General features: G+C 39.2%; 1 protein-coding gene, 1 long non-coding RNA gene and 1 other non-coding gene across 3 annotated transcripts in view; 2 read left to right on the forward strand and 1 right to left on the reverse strand.

Annotated features, from left to right (window-relative positions):
- SGK3 (serum/glucocorticoid regulated kinase family member 3) overlaps nt 1-19,576 on the reverse strand; it is a 392,044-nt gene that overhangs the window by 197,157 nt on the left and 175,311 nt on the right. The window lies entirely within an intron of this gene.
- LOC134607830 (uncharacterized) lies at nt 3,408-5,755 on the forward strand. The gene is made up of 6 exons (XR_010090695.1): nt 3,408-3,497; nt 3,600-3,704; nt 3,933-3,969; nt 4,300-4,388; nt 4,689-4,739; nt 5,641-5,755. It is a non-coding gene; the product is annotated as an uncharacterized LOC134607830 (long non-coding RNA).
- LOC134609520 (small nucleolar RNA SNORD87) lies at nt 4,538-4,618 on the forward strand. Its single transcript, XR_010090808.1, has one exon. It is a non-coding gene; the product is annotated as a small nucleolar RNA SNORD87 (small nucleolar RNA).

Here is a 19,576-nt window from a genome sequence, read left to right on the forward strand (position 1 = left end):
CACCAGAGTTAATTTACCTCAGCTTGCGCCAGACAATTAAAAGGCTTGTAAGTATTTGAGCTGCAGCCCCACCCACCCTTCCCTTTCAGTTATGAATTTTGCTGTGACTTTATTATTATTTTATTATTTATATAGCGCCAGCAAAATTCCATAGCGCTGTACAATGGGTGGACAAACAGACACGTAATTGTAACCAGATGAATGGACGCACAGGAAGGGTTGAGGGCCCTGCTCAATGAGCTTACATGCTAGAGGGAGAGGGGTATAGTGACACAAAGGGTATAAGTAATAGGTTGCTAGGAAAGTATTCACTGAGACCCTGGAGAAGTCTTGGAGGCGAGCATCAGATGTGGGAGTACAGACAGAGGATAGACGTAGGTCTTTGACAGAGCGCAGGGGCCTCGACGGGACATACTTGTGTATTAGGGAGGATAGGTAGGTTGGAGCAGCATTATGTAGGGACTTGTAAGCAAGCACCTTCCTGGGCATCACAGGAAGGTGGATTGGTTTATTTGGTTTTAATATATATTTATGGCTCCTGGCTTTAAGGGGCGGAGCCTGGAAATGGTTAATGGTTATTTTGGTTAAAAGTTATGGTATATTATTAAGGATGTTGATTTTTAAATTGGAATTGTGAAATCCATAATAAAGGTTCTGTAACGGTACTTACCAGACCTGCGAGTTGGTGGGGTCCTCTGATCGAGCCGGATGCCTTCAGGAGAGCCGCGGCTGGTCGGGTGCGCGGCCCGTACAGTATTGGTAATGCTGTTTGCGTTGCGAGCATGTTCTTAAAGGGGAAATGGGAGCCTAACCTTGTGGTCGGCTCCCGTTGGCCCATGTCATTCCGGCGCCCCCATTCAAGCATGTTTTGGGGTGCAGGCATGAGGTGGACCAATCAAATTAAAAATACAGGTATTTAAACTTACCTGGCCCTATATTCTGTGCCCTATTGTGGTTTCTGTTCCCAGCACCCTTTAGTGCGTTCCTTGTAATTAGTATTGTATTCTGGTATTGACCTCGGCTTTGTTTCCTGACTCTGAGGTTCTCTTTTACCCTTGCCTGTCTTGTTTGCCATTCTGAGTATTACCATGTACCTGACTTTGGCTAGTTCTCGTTTTCGCGGTCTCTCCGTTACCCTGACCTCAGCTCGTATTTCGACTATGCTTTTCTCTGTCTAGCGTTAAGTCCGCCCACTCTAAGGCCCGGTAAGACGTTTATATGTCATTTGTCTGTTCCTTGCTATCCTAAACTCTGCGTGTTAGGGTTAATACTCTGTGACAGGTTCACGGCCATTCTCCAAATGTTTCAGTCTTATCAAAATAAACATATTAAAGGAAGAAGTTGTTTTGTGTTTTTATTATATTATGTATCATTTAAGAATGCAACATTCAAACCCCATGTGTGATATCCACAGGTTGTTGTTAAATGAAGTATATATATTTATATAATCTCCAGTCTGCAGTGCAAGGAAATGTTGGAGAATGTATGGATATATATATATATATATTTTTTTTTTTTTACAGATTTATTACTATAAATGTTGTAATATAATGTAATTGATATTGTGCTTTGTTTGAAGACACTTCTAGCTGGTCCCTAATTGCTCCCTGAGGACAAAATACAAAAACATTTCCCCCAAGTTCACTGACCATTTTTTCAGGGTAAAACCCACCCAAAAAAAGAATATTTCAGAAAACATGTCTGAGTGTTAATTACAGTTTGTCCAGAGCTCACACTTCTTCTGCCCGTCTCAAACATGGCGGAATCGGTGACGTGGCGGACGCTCTGGCTCTCTGTGGAGCTCTATGATCCTAGCCTATGTAAGCGCTGGGAGGGCGTGACCTGCTCCTCTTTGGCTGAGTGACTGGCTGCAGGTAGGATGTGAGGGCTGTGTGCCGGGCACTGATTTACTGACCTGCCAGGCCGACCTGGCTCCTAGCTCTTAGTATGCAGGCCACTGTCATTATCCGGGGTTAGATGAAGGCTGTGTGTGTTATAGAGAAAGCACATTCATGTCCCCTCTGGGGTTCTGATTCCACGTGTGCTGTGAATGTCAGACTTTCTCTCCCTCATTCCATCCATCTGTTGAGTGAATTCTATTTGTGTTTAAGAATGTTCGACATAACTAATTGTAGTCCCACGTGGTGACTCTTTAAATGTGTGTTCTAAAACTAAGGTTTACTGCTGCCCCCCCTTCCATTATCTAGCCCTTATTAATCAGTTTGCCCTATGATTTAGAAGCCTCCATAGAGCATTTTTGGGGCAGACCTGCCATGCTACCTCAGTTGTCTTTCTTTGTCCTGCCCCACTCGCCTCCACAATCCCTGGACAGCACAGTTCACATTAAATACAAACTTGCACTGGATTTTTTATTTTATTTATTTTTTTCGAAGCTGGTTAATTGTATATGTGACTTCTTATGCATAACCCTATAGTTTATTTTCTCTGTTCATTTTAATTTTGCGTTTTGACATGGCGTGATAGTAGGTGCAGGGAGTACATACCTTAATGGTGCTGTGTAACTCCGATTATTCCCAGCCTTGTGAGAATAGGGGTAAGGGCCCCAAGCAAAAAGTTAATTGTAACAATAGTGTGAAGTAGGCTGGTGAACTCTGCATCTGTACAGCGTAGTCCTCCTATATATGCACTGACTATGCCTGTTGTGGTGCTGATTATTTGATAAAAATAAATATCAATTATACTTAAAGGTAATTCACTAAAAGAGCTTTAAAATACTCATGCTGACTGCTTTCTAACTTGCTTGAAACTCGTGTTACCAATGGCGAATTAAAAAAATAAAATGCTAGATTACAGAATCTCTAGTTTAGTGTTGCACAGGGATCTACTATATTTCCTAAGTGGCTGTCTTCACTCGTTGTATTGATCATTTAACCTTTTTACCTTGTCTAAGAAATCAAATCCTCTGAAACGCTAATTGCTAAAATCTCAAACTAATATTTTCTTTGGCATGTTTCCTAATGAATTATAATAGAGTAATACATCACTGACAGTTAAGGTCTAAAATAGATGATAAATGTATTTTTTGCGTGATGAGGTTTGTGGGTGACCCTTATTATCTCATTTCACAGTGTAGCTCATGTTAATGATGGCCATATGGACTTGTTAGAACATTCTGTGCTGTGGACAGTATTCTCTTGAGCACGCTGACCTTGCATTGATCTTGTGGTTCAGTATCCTGAATCGTGTCCTTATCCCTTGTGCTCTGACTTTTCTTTGATCTTGGTCCACACTTATAGTGACTGAATGAGATGGCCCTTTTTTTTCTTTTTTATATCCTGCAAACAGTATATGTACTTGGTGAATGTGCACTGCAGTCCTCAGTTGTTATCCCTCCATTCAGTGCATGAAGCATTTTTGAGACGCTTATCATTGTGTATATGATTTATTTATTTTATTATTTCTCCCCCTCATAGGATAAATGAAGATGCTGACATGCCAAAACAAACCCAATTATGCACACGCCTTTAAGTCTTGTGGTAAGCTATAGAGTTCTTTACAATTTTTTTTTTTTTTTTTTAATGGTTTGTACAAGCTGAAAATAATTTGCTACATCATATTTCTCTATTCTTCCTTTGTAGAACCTCAGATTTGTACAAGATGTGCAATGCAGGCCTCCAGAACAAATACATTACAAATCTCTAACGGCTGATGAATACAGATTGTTCCCAAATATCCCAGTTCAGGTCAGTAACTAGGAAATAAATGCATGGATGAATTTATAGGTTGGATGTTGCTCAATCTTGCCTTGCAAACAGTAAAATAGTACAATGATGATTCTCATAATGCCGTTTACCCATCTGATTGAGGTGATGACCGTTATGGAACTGACATACCATTTATCTCATCATATTTTGTTTTATGATAACTTGGAATGACTTTCATAACTGACGTTATTTTTTTATTTTTCTTAGATGTTGTGGTTTCTCAAGTTGATCCTTCCTAACTGAAGTAAGCATGCAAATGACTTGTTTGATACATCATATATTGAAGGTATGGGTGGTCCAGGGGCTCTATATAGTGGTGGCTAGAAATACCGCTATATACTTTACAACAATTAAATGGCATGTTATTACTAATGTAAGGTAGAACTTTATTTTTAATATTTCTAAGACCTGTGTTCTTGTTGCCAGCATTATGATGATTAAAAAATTGCCGTTTACCCAACAGAGTGTTTGTGGTGAAACCTTCTTAATCTGAAATGTTGGCATGCAGTTTAACTGTTCTCCAAATATGGTTTGATGGTTTCTGTTAATTTTGCCTTTTCTATCTTTATTTTAGAATAAGGATTTAAACTTTGACCTTTAATCTGATCAAAGCTACACAGAGGAAATAAGAAATGCGGTGTGATGTAAACGTCAACAAATGTTGTGAGTATTAGATTTGCCATCTTCTCTTGTTTTGTGTCTATACCAGTAGCGCTACATTCTGGTATAAATGGGTTTTAATTTTGTAATGGAGATAAAGTAGGAATCTCTAAGGCATACTGTAAGACTGAATGTTTTAACACCAGTAATGTTCTGGCTCAATGATGATTGACTTTTTGCCGTTTACCCAACAGAATGTCTGTGGTGAAACTTTTCTATTCTGAAAAGCCTGAACAGATTTGATTGCATTAATTGTAGTTAATCTGACCAATACAATATCTAATACATGTATATTCTCTTTAGGTACATTGTGCAGTGTGGACTAGGTGTAGTCAAATCCTCCCAAGGCTTGAGGTACAGTAAATCTGGCAGTTGATTTAAAACAAATAAATATAAATAATGCTTTACTCTTCAGATGCTATATCAGATCCATGTTGAACACCATCCTGAATTAATATAGCTGTGGTTCATGACTTTTTTATTTTTTTGTGCATCTTTTGAGATTGCTAATCCTTACTATGCCACGTGGAACTGTAGTTATTTAACACTTGTTCGTTCATAATCTGGCTTAATGATGATTTTTAAAATTGCCGTTTACCCATCTGAATTTCAAATGATGACAATTTATTTATCTGAAAAGCCAGCCAAACAAGTGCACTGTACAATACGGTCCTTTGGAACATTTATGGGCTTTATGAAACTTGGGCTCCTCAATTTTAACAGTCTGTGCTAAATGTTAATCGCCAAACAATCACTTGGTAAAGACTTTTTTTTAATAATTTTGATCCAAATCCTAGCTGTTGCAAATGATGAAAGCTGACCCAAAATATTGTGCTGCCCATAAAATAATTCAACAGTACTTATCAAACCAAAACCACCCACCATGCCTGTAGGCTGGTAGTAGTTTTCTTGCCTCTGCTGACTGGAGTCATTTGACCCATTGTAGGACCAGTCATACATATGGGCTAGCTGTAAATAACCCAAAATCTGAAGAGACCACTAATCGAATTCCCTATCCAGAGATTGCCAGTGCTTTCAGCAAAAGCTATCACATTTGAGTTTTTTTTTTTTTTTTTTTTTGGTGAACTGTGGAGCAAACGTAGCACCTGGTAGCTTTAAATGATTGCATCTTTGACCTGACAGTGCCAAAGCCAAATAGTTAAAGAAAACCAAAAATGTCTGACTTTGTTTGTTTTAAACTTAATATCCAGTTTGTCACTCACCATGCATTTCTTTAAATTTTTTAATTTTACAGCTCCTCGTGCAAATCTGGAACCTTTTCTGTATTATGGTACAAAGAATGAACAAACAAGTTTACCTGAATTTCAGAGACCTTCCAAGGGGCATGGCATTTGTAAAACTATTTTCAGGCGGCGAGTTAATATGCAGATATTAAATTAAATTAAAAATGGCTAGTACTGGTTGTGTAAGATGTCTCAGTCAGACTAACCTGTTTGTGGCTTCGTGTTTTTTTTTTTTTTTTATATAAACAAAGTGTTAAAATACAAATCAATTCTTACAATCACTACACTGTTATCTCCATATTAAAGTGAAACTTTAAAAACGCTTTGTTTCCTAGTGTTGCTATAGGCAGCTGCTCTTAAAAACAGGTCCATCAATTCAATAAATGTAATAAAAGGTACTGTAGTTTCCTTTAGACTTGGAATTGCAAAGTACATGGGACCAAGAAGTTTTGTGGGTTTTTAATTTACCTACCTCTCACTAAATTAGCAAAGTGTAGTATGAGTTATTGCTCTGAAAATAGCCTTCACTGTCTTAGTAATGCTAATTAAGGGAATGTACAACTTTATACAGGCAACATTAGTCTGTTGGCACGTATCTTAACATGGTGCACTGTATTCTGTAAAATAAAGCAACCAATTTGCATACTCATGCTCTCTTCCCTTGGTTCTGGATGAGCACACCCTTCCCAAGTGGGATTCACCTTCCATTTAGTGTTTATATTGATCCTATATATGACAAAACACCTAACAGTGTCTTCTGGCTCATTTACTCCAGAATTGATCCCTACACTCTAAGCATACTCAGTCACTGGTCTTTAAGTTGCACAACTGCATGCTTACTACTAGTGTTTGATATTCTCACCAATTACTTGCACTGCAGAAACCACCCACTGTAACAGGAGATGGCTTTGGTGTAAATCTGTTATTTGATTTTCTCATGGTCTCATGTTGTAGATTCCTCCATTAAGAGTAGCCCATAAAGTGGGCAACTTTTGCTCTAGAACTTGAGTCTGGGTGCATGACCAAAGACAGTTGGATTGACGGCTGTATTTTTATTTTACTCCCCCCACCTGTGCTAGCCATGCTTTAAAGGTTACTTGCCACTGCATACTTACAGGGCTAAAACTTCACTCCTTATTGATTAGTGAAGAGTGTGGGTGTATATTTAACAATGGGTTCATCTTGCGGTCATTCGGCAACCTTTGCAAGCACTCCATTCTTCCCAATGAACAAACTTGGTCTGTGGGGAATACTCCAATGCCTGTGTGCTGGAGCCACAAGGGCATGTGGCTTTACTATGCTTCACAATGAACTGTAATTAACAAGGAAAGGCAGTTGTGCTAGTACATAATGCTTGCCACTTCAAAAAGCTCTGTGGTTAATAGATGTGAACTAACCCGTGGTTGAGGTGTTTCTGCCCCCAAATTGGACAGTTTAGAGGCACACAACAAGCTGAAGTACAGTTCTAAGCATAGTCCAAACACGTTCTATAATGAACATGTAAAGTAGTTTCTTGGGGTATACAAGTGTTGCTAGAGAAAAATCCATGGCTTGAGCCAAAAAATTACACTGCAGCACCTCCTAAGCACCGGTCCCTTGACACCATAAGGAGACCCACTTTCTGATACATTGGAGGTTGTCTTCATGCTGGAAGGGGGGAGGCGGCAAGCCAATGACTTGTAAACTTTTTTTTTTAAATAAATATTTCAAAAGCCATGGACAATGGCGGCTGAATGTTTTGTAGTCTAGTGTTCTGAAAACCACTAAATCTTACAAAAATCTAATATCAGCCAGACCAAATTTGAATGGTAAAATCCCATTCCACTCGGACCAAATTCTAACTGGTATTGGCCCATTAAATAGGCACTAACCTGTGCCTCACTGTAATGCAAAAGATATTTACGTGTAAATTTATTCTGCATTACAGTAATAGCGTTTTTTTCGGTCCAGAGAATCAGTTTCCTCATATGATTTAAATTATTTTTTTTTTCCCTTTATGCACAAGTCCATTTTCTGGTGCTTTTCCCATTTGTATTAAACACTAAATCATGTAGCTTGTATGCTGGTTTGGCCAAGGCCATCTTCACCAGTTTGTCAAACTAAATTTTTTTTTATTTTTTGCCTCTATATAATTTTAATTGTATTTTCCATCCAGATAAAATGCAGTGCACAACAGGGATCTCCATCAAATCTTGAGAGGAAAAGCCAGGCAAACAATTAAAATAAAGCTCCTCCCACAATGGCTTAAAACTCCCAAATTAGTTTAGCCACTTTAGTTCTTTGCCTGCTTTCGGGAAGATGGACACTCACATTTTTAATATCATGGCTTTATTTTCCAGATGCATCTGCATAGACTTATAAGAAAAATTACAGCTTCTTATTGAAGAAAATGATTTGGCTAAAGATCAGGAACCTGTTAAGCACAAAAAGCTCAAATCATTTGCATTTCCGCCTAAATTTATGCTGGTGGAATGGGAATATCCATCCAAAAAAAAACTATTTCAAAGAACTTTATTTTTGCAGCTAAAGAACAGGAAATTGGAGGAGCTTCTAAAGTGGTTGTACCTATAAACAACATTTTATAACATGTCAGGAGGCTTCCTATTTTGCATAAACTCTCTTTACTAAACTCCACAGTAAAGAAAAACGTAAAGAGTAACATTAAATCACTGAGCAGCATAGTATATATAAGGGTCATGCTGCCTGTACATTTCCTCTTTCTTTACTGCTCCATCGCAAACAGGTCAGACTATTTGGCTCCTCCAGAGCCTTATTCATTTATTATTATTAGTCTGTCTAATTTCTCCATTATATATTTGTATTCTTGTAAATTGTCCTTGTATTATCTTTCTATCTTATTATTCTGGGTAGTGGGATTGGGTTAGCCCTTTAGGGGTTCTCTCCTCTCCTTCTTTGCCCCTCTACCGGCCCTGGGACTCCCTGGTTCCCCCCCCCCCCCCCTTGAGCTTCCCTCAGGTCCCCCCCTGGTCCTACTACCTTGGAGTGCCCTCCTGGGCTCCCTCCTCACGGCTGGAATCGATCGTGGCCTTTTTCGCACCGGCCTGCTTCCGCCCGAGGCCGGCCTCAAATTTAGCCCCCAGCTTGCAGCCTACACTCGCGGCTGCCATTTTGGATCGCGAATACCGCGAGATTCACACGGCCATCTTGTTTTACCGCGTGGATCTCATTGGGGACTCAGTGCTTGCAGTCTTAACTGTCTACCACCTGCATTCTGCTGGATTTTCATCCCTGTGAGTGCCAAGGATTATCTACTCGGCCTTTCACAAGACCTCCTACTGTATTCTACACTGCATCTGTACCTCTGTCTACTCCAACCAAACTACAGACTCCTATATTCTGTGGCTGGGTCAGTGCTGCTGCCTGTTTAATATTGTGACCTGCACTTAAGGGTACCAACCCTGTGCAACCGGGATGAGCCCCAGTATAAGTACTTTAGTACCACGCTGCTTATTGGGAGACTAGCTGTTGCAGTTCTCTCTAACTGGGTGAGCCCCAGTTTTATAAGGTCACCAACTATACCCTGCTGGGGTTTATAACTGGGTGGTGGTGTTACCCACCACAACTACCACGTCAACTGACCCTACGCCTATACTTAAGACCTGGGTGCCCCCCATTTAATACTGTGCCTATGAGTGACGTGTATCACAGCCTACCCTTGTAATGGAAGACTCCCAGAACGTCCCTGTGGACGTCCAAGCCATGATCAATGCAGCCGTCGCTTCCTCTGTGGAGAAGGCACTCTCCAAGGTACGGGCTACAGCTTCAGATGTACCCAAGCCTACCCGCAGGCGACCACGCCACGAGTCGGATTCTGATATGTCTGACCATCAGACCAGGGATGATTCCCGCCCTAAGAAACGCCACGAGAAAGGCAAAGACTATGCACCCAAACCACTCAAGGGTAAGGCATCTGCCAAACGCAAATCTGCCAAAGCGAGTACCCCGGTCCCGCATCAGGATTACTCTTCAGACGAAGAGCAAGGTCCTTCCCATTCCATGTCAGTGCTAGACGAATGGCAAGCTGACGTTTCTGACTCAGACTACGACGCTTGGGGTTCGGATGAGAAATCTGTCTCCGCTTTCATGCGGGAGACCCTCCTGGGTGCGGCACAGACAAGGGGTACTGAGGACACTGCGGACACAGAGCTACCTCTTGACTCGAACACCATTTTAGACCCTTCGGGTCATTCGATGTCGGGTCGCAGATATGTTTCGGTTACCTCCTCACTCCGTAGCTCGGCGTCGGGTCAACTCCTAGTCTCCTATGTTCGCCCCCATGCTCCGGTCTCGGCCACCACGCTGGCCCGATGGATTCGCTGGATCCTCTCTCTCGCCGGTATAGACCCCGCTTTTGGCACCCACTCCGTTCGCGGCGGCTTCCTCAGCCTTCCTAGCGGGGGCATCCCTGTCAGACATTCTCCGAGCAGCGGATTGGTCTAGGGAATCTACTTTCTGTACCTTTTATTTTTGCACTCCCTCTTCTGCTTGGACATCTCTACTTCAGCGTTAAAATTGCAAAATAGGAAGCCTCCTGTCATGTTATAAAATTGAAGATTATGCTAGCTTTAGTGTACTAATAATCTTAATTTTAATAAGTACAGGAGGCGAGTATTTCCCCCCCTTCTGTTCCCTGCCCTGACTCCTAGAAGGAGTGGATCTCAAGGTGACGGATGTTTTGTTTTGACTAGTTAGTGGTTTCTCCTTTTCTTTGGGGTGTATGCTGTTTCTATCCCGACTCTCATTCCAGAAACACTGTCTTATGCAACCTGGTTTACGTTGTATCACATGCTTGCATATAAACATGTATTTAACTTTTACATTACGCACGCTAATCATGTATCTAATCATTTAGGTTAACACACTCTGATGAGGCTCACCTGCGTGACCAGTTACGGTTCAGTACCTAACCTATTTCATACTCTCCGTTCAGTGTAATCCTCTTTAGAACATCTACGGGATGTTGGTTCGGTTACCCTCACGACTCCGCTTGATGGGATAAAGACTTTTTTAGAGTTTTGTCTTGCCCCCAATCTCGTTTACCAGGAGTCCCCTCAAAGTTCTGCTCACCAGAGACCGTTGTTTGCAGTTTCGTTGGCTTTTCTGGTCGTTTCGAGCTCAGTCTGGACTTGGATGTCGCTTCAAGAAAGAGGAAGTGTACAGGCAGCATGACCCTTATATATACTATGCTGCTCAGTGATTTAATGTTACTCTTTACGTTTTTCTTTACTGCTGTGGAGTTTAGTAAAGAGAGTTTATGCAAAATAGGAAGCCTCCTGTCCTTATTAAAATTAAGATTATTAGTACACTAAAGCTAGCATAATCTTCAATTAGCAGAATTAACTTTACGTAAACTATTCTCCACAGATGCAGCACAGTAAAGCTCTTATTGCAGGAATGTTTGTTGCTAACGCGCAATGTATTTAGCTAAATTCACTCGATAAAGTCTATATGGGAGAATCCAAGGAAGATCCTGCAAAGCTTCTACAGGACATCAGAATGGCTTTAGATAGTCCTTCTGATTTAAATTCAGAGGCACTTACACTATCAGCCAAACCTATGGGCCTCTCCACTGTGGCTGGACAAGCAGTTTGGCTCAGAAATTGGTTGGCTGATTGCATCAAAACATTCCTTGTGTGACCTACCTTTTAAACAGGGAAGACTGTTTGGATTTCAACTGGACAATCTATTTAAGCAGATGGCAAAGGGAAAAAAAGGCCTTGCCAGAAGACCAGAAAAAATATAGGTGGAATAAAACAGTTTTCGATGAGAACAAGTCTTCTAAGAGAGATTCCATTTGCAGGCCCCTGACAAGAAAAAATAAATAAATCAGACAACCATTTGATTAAGGGAAAAAATAAAGTTTCCTGGAAAAGCTAAAGATCGCAGGTTATGATGCCAGAGCAGTAGGAGGAAGACACCATAGATGCCTGGGTCCTCACTATTACCATGTAGAGTTCAATGACTTTCCTCCAACACATTTTCTATGCTCTCCAGTCCAATCATCCAAAGCTGCTTCAGCTCTGTTTGCAGAAGTTAGAAATTCTCTAAGCATGAATCATTTGAAGCAAGGGGATAGGTCTCTTTCCCATCAACATTTTCAGGAAAAGAGGTCTCAAGGCATCCAAAGTATAATTAACAAGACGGATTAAGGAAGCTATCATTCTTGCCTGCAAGTACTCTAAAGTTACTCCTTTGCTTCATTTAAAGGCTCGTTCCTTTTGGGCAATTGCTACATCCTGATCAACTCAGCTCAGATTTTCAAGGCAGCTAGCTACCTGGCCCTTGATTCACACTTTTTCCAAACACTAGAAATAAGACATTCAGCCTGCTGTTTTTGGGCACCAGGTGCTTCAAGCAATGATGAAATGATGTCTACCTGCCCTTTAGGGGTTGCTTGTTTATCCCTATTGTGCACTGCCTCTAAGTAGGAGGGAAAAGACCAAATTTTGCTTAACGTAAATGTATTTTTCCTCTGGATTAGAGGTAGTGCACGTATTTCCCTCCCTATTTAAAACATGTATTTTTGCAGTTACTTGGCTTGTGTATTTTGTGGGGTTACTAAGGTGGTTTGGGGGTTTTATGCCATATGGGAAGGAGTATTAGGAGGAGCTGAACTTTAACATTTCTAGTGTATCTATCTGTGTGTTCCTGCCAAGACATAGTGGATACCCCATTTGTTTTGCACTGCACAGCAGATCACACTGCTCTGGTGAAAACTGTAACAATTAGGCCACAAAAGCTAAATTGGAGAATTTTATGAATACAGCTATTTTTTTCCTAAAATTTGAAATCCCTTGGTAAATGTTATGTCTGTAAAAAGGATACACGTATGTATATATGCCAGCAACGGGCTGTTGTAATGGTTAAATTTATATTTTTATTGGTAATATTGGCATTTGGTTTAACAGATTGTTCCCTTTAAATATTTGTCAAGTTAGAATAATTATGTGTTTAAGTTTTAAGTTGATATATCATTTATCATTTCTTTATGATCAAATTAGTTTTCCTGGTATGTGGTTGCATAGTGTCCAAAAGGAAGTGCCCATTACTCAGAGAAAGCATGTTTTCTAATGACTGTACAGAATGATTTACAAGCTCTTAACATTGCTCGAGGCAGCTGCACACAATGTCCAGTTGAAATCTAATTTGAATGCTATTTTTTGTGGGGTGAGTACTAGATAAATATTTAAGTTAATGAACACTGCTACCCAACCCCAAAAGGGGTCAATGAAAATTAAGAGTCTTATGAACTCACATTACCAAAATATAAATCTAGCAAATTCTTTAGTTATTTATATAAACTATGCCTTAATCAAGTTACTGGAGAATGGCTATTGTTGCTAATATACATAAAAAATACATAATTGATTAGTCACTAAAATCCATGTCTTCAAAAATCTTTGCACTGGCAGTGTGCACGAAAAACTGTTCATTACCACTGAACTTCTAAAATCTCCAAGGACCATGAGGAAGGGAAAACATGACTACTGGACAGGCTAAGGGCCTGGGAATAAGGGTATACATTTGTTGCAAAAAGACAGAAGTGGAAACCACCCAGAATACGTATAATGAATAGAATACAAAGGGACAACCTGATATAGGTCAAATTTCCTTGAATGGGATCTGTGTAAAAATTGAAAACACTTTCATAGCGTAAAAAAGTAAATATAAGTAGTGTTTAAAGTGAGATATGAAATGCACTCGCAAACAAACGATTATTCAGGCCTTTCACCCTCTCAGGGGTAGTGTGATGAGTAAAGATGTCCTCCGACACGATATATGTGGATGTAAAAAATGCAATATAGTGAAGTATGTTTAGAAATATATAAATTCACATTTATTCATTGCACTTACAAATTAGCAGCATAAAAAAGGCATCTCTCCATAAACATATGGAACTCCTGGTGGTGATAGTCGAGTATCCACAATCCAGAGTCAGGGAGAAGATACAGCATTCAAAATAAAAGTAAATAAAAACAAATATAAGTACATAAGAAGTGTAATAATATCCAACGCGTTTCGTCCTATTGGATGTCGGACTTCTTCAGGGATAGTTGTGGATCCACTTCTGAGGGTTTTTATACCCTTCAACATCATCTTCTTGATCCGGTACACATGCAATCAAACATGCGTTTCACTGTGAACCGCAGAAATCCGGCGCGGAATACAAGGAGCTTCTCAAAACAGTTCCGGGTAATAGTGCGCATGCGCGTAATGACCGCGCATGCGTCAACTGAAAAGACCGTTGCCTGTAGGGGACAAAAGGCATAGAAAGGCGAAAAAACGCCTGAGAACAAAACCGAGCACATATTGCTACAAAATCTAATAGAGTGGCAGAATTACCAATAATATTACAGCATATATTCTAGATATATCTCTACATCTCAATATGTGTACACATTTACGAACATGAGCACAAAATTAACAGTATAATATAAATTATATATGTATACCCAACCATATGTAAATATAAGTTTATAAATAAGGATGGATTTAAAATCCAATTAATATGGACCAAATTAGAGGGACATGAAGCCCCATAATAAGTTACTAGTGTGCAAGATTACTGGATGTAAATTTAATTATAGGGTTCTTATATGTGAAACAGATTATTGGGCTCAATTAAAGGGTCATGTATACCCATCATATGTTATTAATGTGCAAGGAATTATGGGTGTAGATTAAATTGGTTATAGAGCTTCCTTAAGTGAATCAGGAGATTGGACTATAGTAAGGGATAAACATAAAAAATAGGTATAGAAAATATATAAAAAATATATAAAAGAATATATAAAAAATATATATTCCACATATTTACATTTAGGTCAATATATACATACATATAGACAAAGAAAAATCATGGCGTCTTATTGAAGAAACTTCGACAGCGAAGAGAACCTTTGAGGAAATGATTAGATGAGACCCTGTAAATCTATTTCTTGGTTGAGTCCCATATTCAAGGTTTTTAGATTAAAAATCCACCAAGCCTCCTTCCGAATTAGTTCCTGTAGTTTGTCTCCACCTCTCCATCCTAGTTGAACCGAGTCTATTCCATAAACTTGCAGAGTATTCCAAGAGAATGAGGGACAAGAATTGCAGTGTCTTGGTACACTATGGTCAATTTTATTTTTGCGTATGTTGTTGTGGTGTTCCAATATTCTGATGTGTAACTTTCTGGATGTGCGTCCGACATATTGGGCACCACAGCCGCATTGCAATAAATAGATTACAAAAGTAGAAGAACACTGAATATAGTTTTTTATTTTATATGTTTTTTTCGTGTATGTACCAGTGAAATCTTGGATTTTCCTTTTGAGGTGTGTACAGGTGGAACAATGGCCACAGCTGTAAAACCCTTGTACTTGGGTCTTTAAAAAGTTGTTACAGGAAGGAGTGATAGGTAATAGACTGGGTGCCAATTTGTTCTTTAGATTGCTGGATTTTTTATAGATTACTGTAGGAAAATCTGGTAATACATCTTTTAAGATCTCATCTCTCTTTAAGATGTACCAATGCTTTTTAAGGATTTTTTCTACCTGTCTAGCTTGGGAATTGTATTGTGTGACAAACGCGAATTCAAATTTGTTATTAGTATCTTTTCTGTTGCTATTATTTTTTCCTCTATCTGTATTGTCACTTTTCTCCTTATTTTTATTTTTCCATCTGAATCTATTTTTTATTTTTTGCTCAGCTGTTAATAGTTCCAGACCCTCTTCATTTTTGTTAGTCAGCAACAATGATCTGTCAGAATTTAGTATTTCAGATTTAGATGTCTCCATTTTTTTCACATTATACCCTTTATCAGTATATCTTTGTTGTACAATCTTAGACTGTTCTAGGAACATATGGTTGTCTGTACAGTTCCTTCTGAGCCGGGTAAATTGGCTCTTAGGAATGTTGGAGAGCCATGGAGGATAATGAGTACTGGAGTTCTCGATGGCTGTGTTGCAGTCTGTGGGCTTGAAATACGTCTTGGTTTTTAGTTTATTTTGTTCTACATATAAAGTTAAATCCAAGAAATTTATAGTGGAGTTACTGGATATCGAAGTGAATTTTAGATTATATTCATTGTCGTTAACTTGACCCAGAAATAAATCAAGGTCTTCTGTAGAACCATCCCAGATGATCAGGACATCATCGATGAAGCGCCGCCACAGGACCAAACCACCCCCACCATGGTTCGCCAACTTGATGTGCTGGCGCTCCCAATGGGACACATACAAGTTGGCAAAACTGGGGGCGAATTTTGTTCCCATGGCGACGCCGCACCGCTGAAGAAAAAACTGACCATTGAACCAGAAGAAGTTTTTGGCGAGTACGAATTGGATACAGCTCACCAGAAACTCAATCTGGGCATCCTCTAAAACTTGTGGTGATCTAAGGGTATCTTGAATGCAAGCAATACCTTTTGCGTGGGGTATGTTAGAGTATAGGGCTGTGATGTCTGCTGTCGCTAGAATATAAGAAGACTTCCATTCCATAGATTGTAAATCTTGCAGAATATGCCTGGTGTCTTTGATAAAAGTATAGTGTAATGGGACATAAGGCTGTAAAAATAAATCCACATATTCTGATAGTTTGCATGACAAGGAATTGATTCCACTGATGATTGGACGTCCTGGGGGGTTTTGAGTGTTCTTGTGAATTTTTGGCAAAAAATAAAAAACTGCCACTTTGCAATTTGGGTTAAAGATATATTTAAATTCATCCTGGTTTATAATGTGATTATTTAGACCGGTGGTCAGTAGTGTATGTAATTCTGCCAAAAATTCAGAAGAAGGATTTTTATCCAAAGTTTGATATGTGTTAACGTCATGTAAGATATTATAGGCTTCCTGTAAATAATAAGTTTTATTCATAATAACAATCCCCCCTCCCTTGTCAGCTTCTTTTATAACCACATTGTGATTTTCTGTAAGTGTGGTTAGAGCTAGCTTTTCTTTTTTGGTAAGATTAGGTTTAAATTTACTGTCCACAATTTTGTTTAAATCTTCCTGTACCAAGTCATTGAATACCTCCAGGAATTTCCCCTTGGCTGCCCATGGAAAAAAATTTGATTTGGGTTTCAAAGAGGTATGAATGATTTTAGATTCCGTATCAGGTACCTTGTTCTCTATATTCGAGTCTAGTGGAGTATTGCTTAGATATGGCTCTGAGTTGATCAAGTTCATTTCCTTGCTTTTGAAGAATCTCTTTAATGTTAATTTTCTTAGAAATTTCTGGTTATCTAAATAAAGGTTAAAGGGATTACAGTTGGAAGACGGGGCAAAATTCAAGCCTTTCTTTAATAATGACAGTTCTTGCGGTGAAAGGGATATGTCAGAAAGATTAAAAATGCCTTCAAATTGGTTTAATTCTGTCTGTGTGAGAGGTGGAGTGGAGGATCCTCCTCCTCCACCTCCAAGTGCGGTCTTTTCTTTGTGGGAGATTTTAAGTGCTGGAATCTGTTTTGAGTGTGTATGGAAAACTGGGTTGAATTTAGTTTTTGGTTTGGCTCCTTGCCTAAAAAAACTTCCTGGTTGTTTTTAGAATATCTGGAATGATTAGGAGAATAGCTACCTGCTGTTCGTGTGGGGTACTTTTTATACTGTGTGGGATTGACACTATCATGTGAATTTTTTCTAAGTAGAGGCTTAGAGAATGAATTAGAATTAGAGTTGGAAAAACATCTTGTGTCTAATCTTTTTGGATGGGGATCTTGGGATCTAGAGTTGGATTGATTTTTGTACGAGTATCTAAAGTGCCCATGTTCAGGTTTTTGCCTGGGCCAATTTCTTTGATTGCCTTTTTGGTAATCATCCTGATCCCTCTTAAACTTGGTGGACTTAGTATTTGAAATTTTATCATCAACAGCTTTTATTTTCTCTTTTAAAATTGTGTAGTTGTTTTCTACTGCTTTAAGTTCTACATGTAAAGAGAGTTCATTCTCTATTTTATTAATTTCATCCTCTAGTGATTTCAAAGATCTTTTTTGGTAATTAATTAAACCAGTCATATATTTTTTTGAGCATTCATCATTGGCATTATGCCAGTCCTGCATTAGTAATTTATCCTCTAGGCCAAAAGCTGGCATTTTAAGTATTCTTAGACCACGTGGGATGATATCGTAAGCTAAATACTGTTCTAAAGATGTAATTTCCCACCATTTGCGAGTTTCTTTCTCTAATAGACGTTCTAATTGGATAAATTTATGGTTTAGAGAACTGTCTATAGATTTGTTCCCCCCTCTGAATAAGGTATCAATCCTCAGTTTTCTGTCCTGTCTCATCTCATCATAAACATTTTGTGCGGCCATAACAATAGTGATATACAATAGTGAAGTGACAAAATAATGAAACAAAGGAATAAAGTATATACACTAAGAGAATACACGTATACTGAGATAGTTCCAGGTGAACTTCACAACCACCTGTGGAAATATATAGCAAAAAGACAGAAGTGGAAACCACCCAGAATACGTATAATGAATAGAATACAAAGGGACAACCTGATATAGGTCAAATTTCCTTGAATGGGATCTGTGTAAAAATTGAAAACACTTTCATAGCGTAAAAAAGTAAATATAAGTAGTGTTTAAAGTGAGATATGAAATGCACTCACAAACAAACGATTATTCAGGCCTTTCACCCTCTCAGGGGTAGTGTGATGAGTAAAGATGTCCTCCGACACGATATATGTGGATGTAAAAAATGCAATATAGTGAAGTATGTTTAGAAATATATAAATTCACATTTATTCATTGCACTTACAAATTAGCAGCATAAAAAAGGCATCTCTCCATAAACATATGGAACTCCTGGTGGTGATAGTCGAGTATCCACAATCCAGAGTCAGGGAGAAGATACAGCATTCAAAATAAAAGTAAATAAAAACAAATATAAGTACATAAGAAGTGTAATAATATCCAACGCGTTTCGTCCTATTGGATGTCGGACTTCTTCAGGGATAGTTGTGGATCCACTTCTGAGGGTTTTTATACCCTTCAACATCATCTTCTTGATCCGGTACACATGCAATCAAACATGCGTTTCACTGTGAACCGCAGAAATCCGGCGCGGAATACAAGGAGCTTCTCAAAACAGTTCCGGGTAATAGTGCGCATGCGCGTAATGACCGCGCATGCGTCAACTGAAAAGACCGTTGCCTGTAGGGGACAAAAGGCATAGAAAGGCGAAAAAACGCCTGAGAACAAAACCGAGCACATATTGCTACAAAATCTAATAGAGTGGCAGAATTACCAATAATATTACAGCATATACATTTGTTGCAATTGGTAGACTAGATATAAGAGGGTCAAGTAGGGACGGGACTCACAGTGGAAGAAACTGCCGCATCAGTTTGGGGAGCCGCAGCCTGCCAAGAGCTGATGGCGGTCGGCAGGCTGCCCTGGACTCTTGGATTTATGGTTAAAGCTGTCTATTGGAGAACCAGCCCAACAGCCGACAGGTCAATGTGTTTGCTGGCATTTATTGTTTATCTAAATAAAGCTGTGGCCGTTGCCCTTACCCATTATATAGGTCTCCTGTGTTTTATTGGGCAATGGGAGTTGGGGTTTTTAGGATCAGCAGTCATGTGATATTACTGACAGTTTTTGGCAGCTGGGAAGTTGCAAAATGCAGACTTCAAGGTGCATATGTGTAACAGGAAGCCTCATGCGACAGGTCACTGTAATAGAACCTAAAAGGAGAGTCAGGGAACACGTGGGGATAGTATGGAAAATGTGTTTATATCCACAGAAGTCTTCTAATAGAGAAAATACAAAATGCCTGCATGAAATGGGAGTGATCTTGCACTTAAAAATGCATGAAAATAATATATGCCAGTTCTGGTATAAAAGTGTCACTACAGCAGTGATGTATCTGGAATAAATCAGAAAAGGTACTGTAATCAAAAGTGATGCTGATGGATTTGTGCACAGGCCTTGAA

Source organism: Pelobates fuscus, chromosome 4 (assembly GCF_036172605.1).
Source record: "Pelobates fuscus isolate aPelFus1 chromosome 4, aPelFus1.pri, whole genome shotgun sequence".
Taxonomy (NCBI): domain Eukaryota; kingdom Metazoa; phylum Chordata; class Amphibia; order Anura; family Pelobatidae; genus Pelobates; species Pelobates fuscus.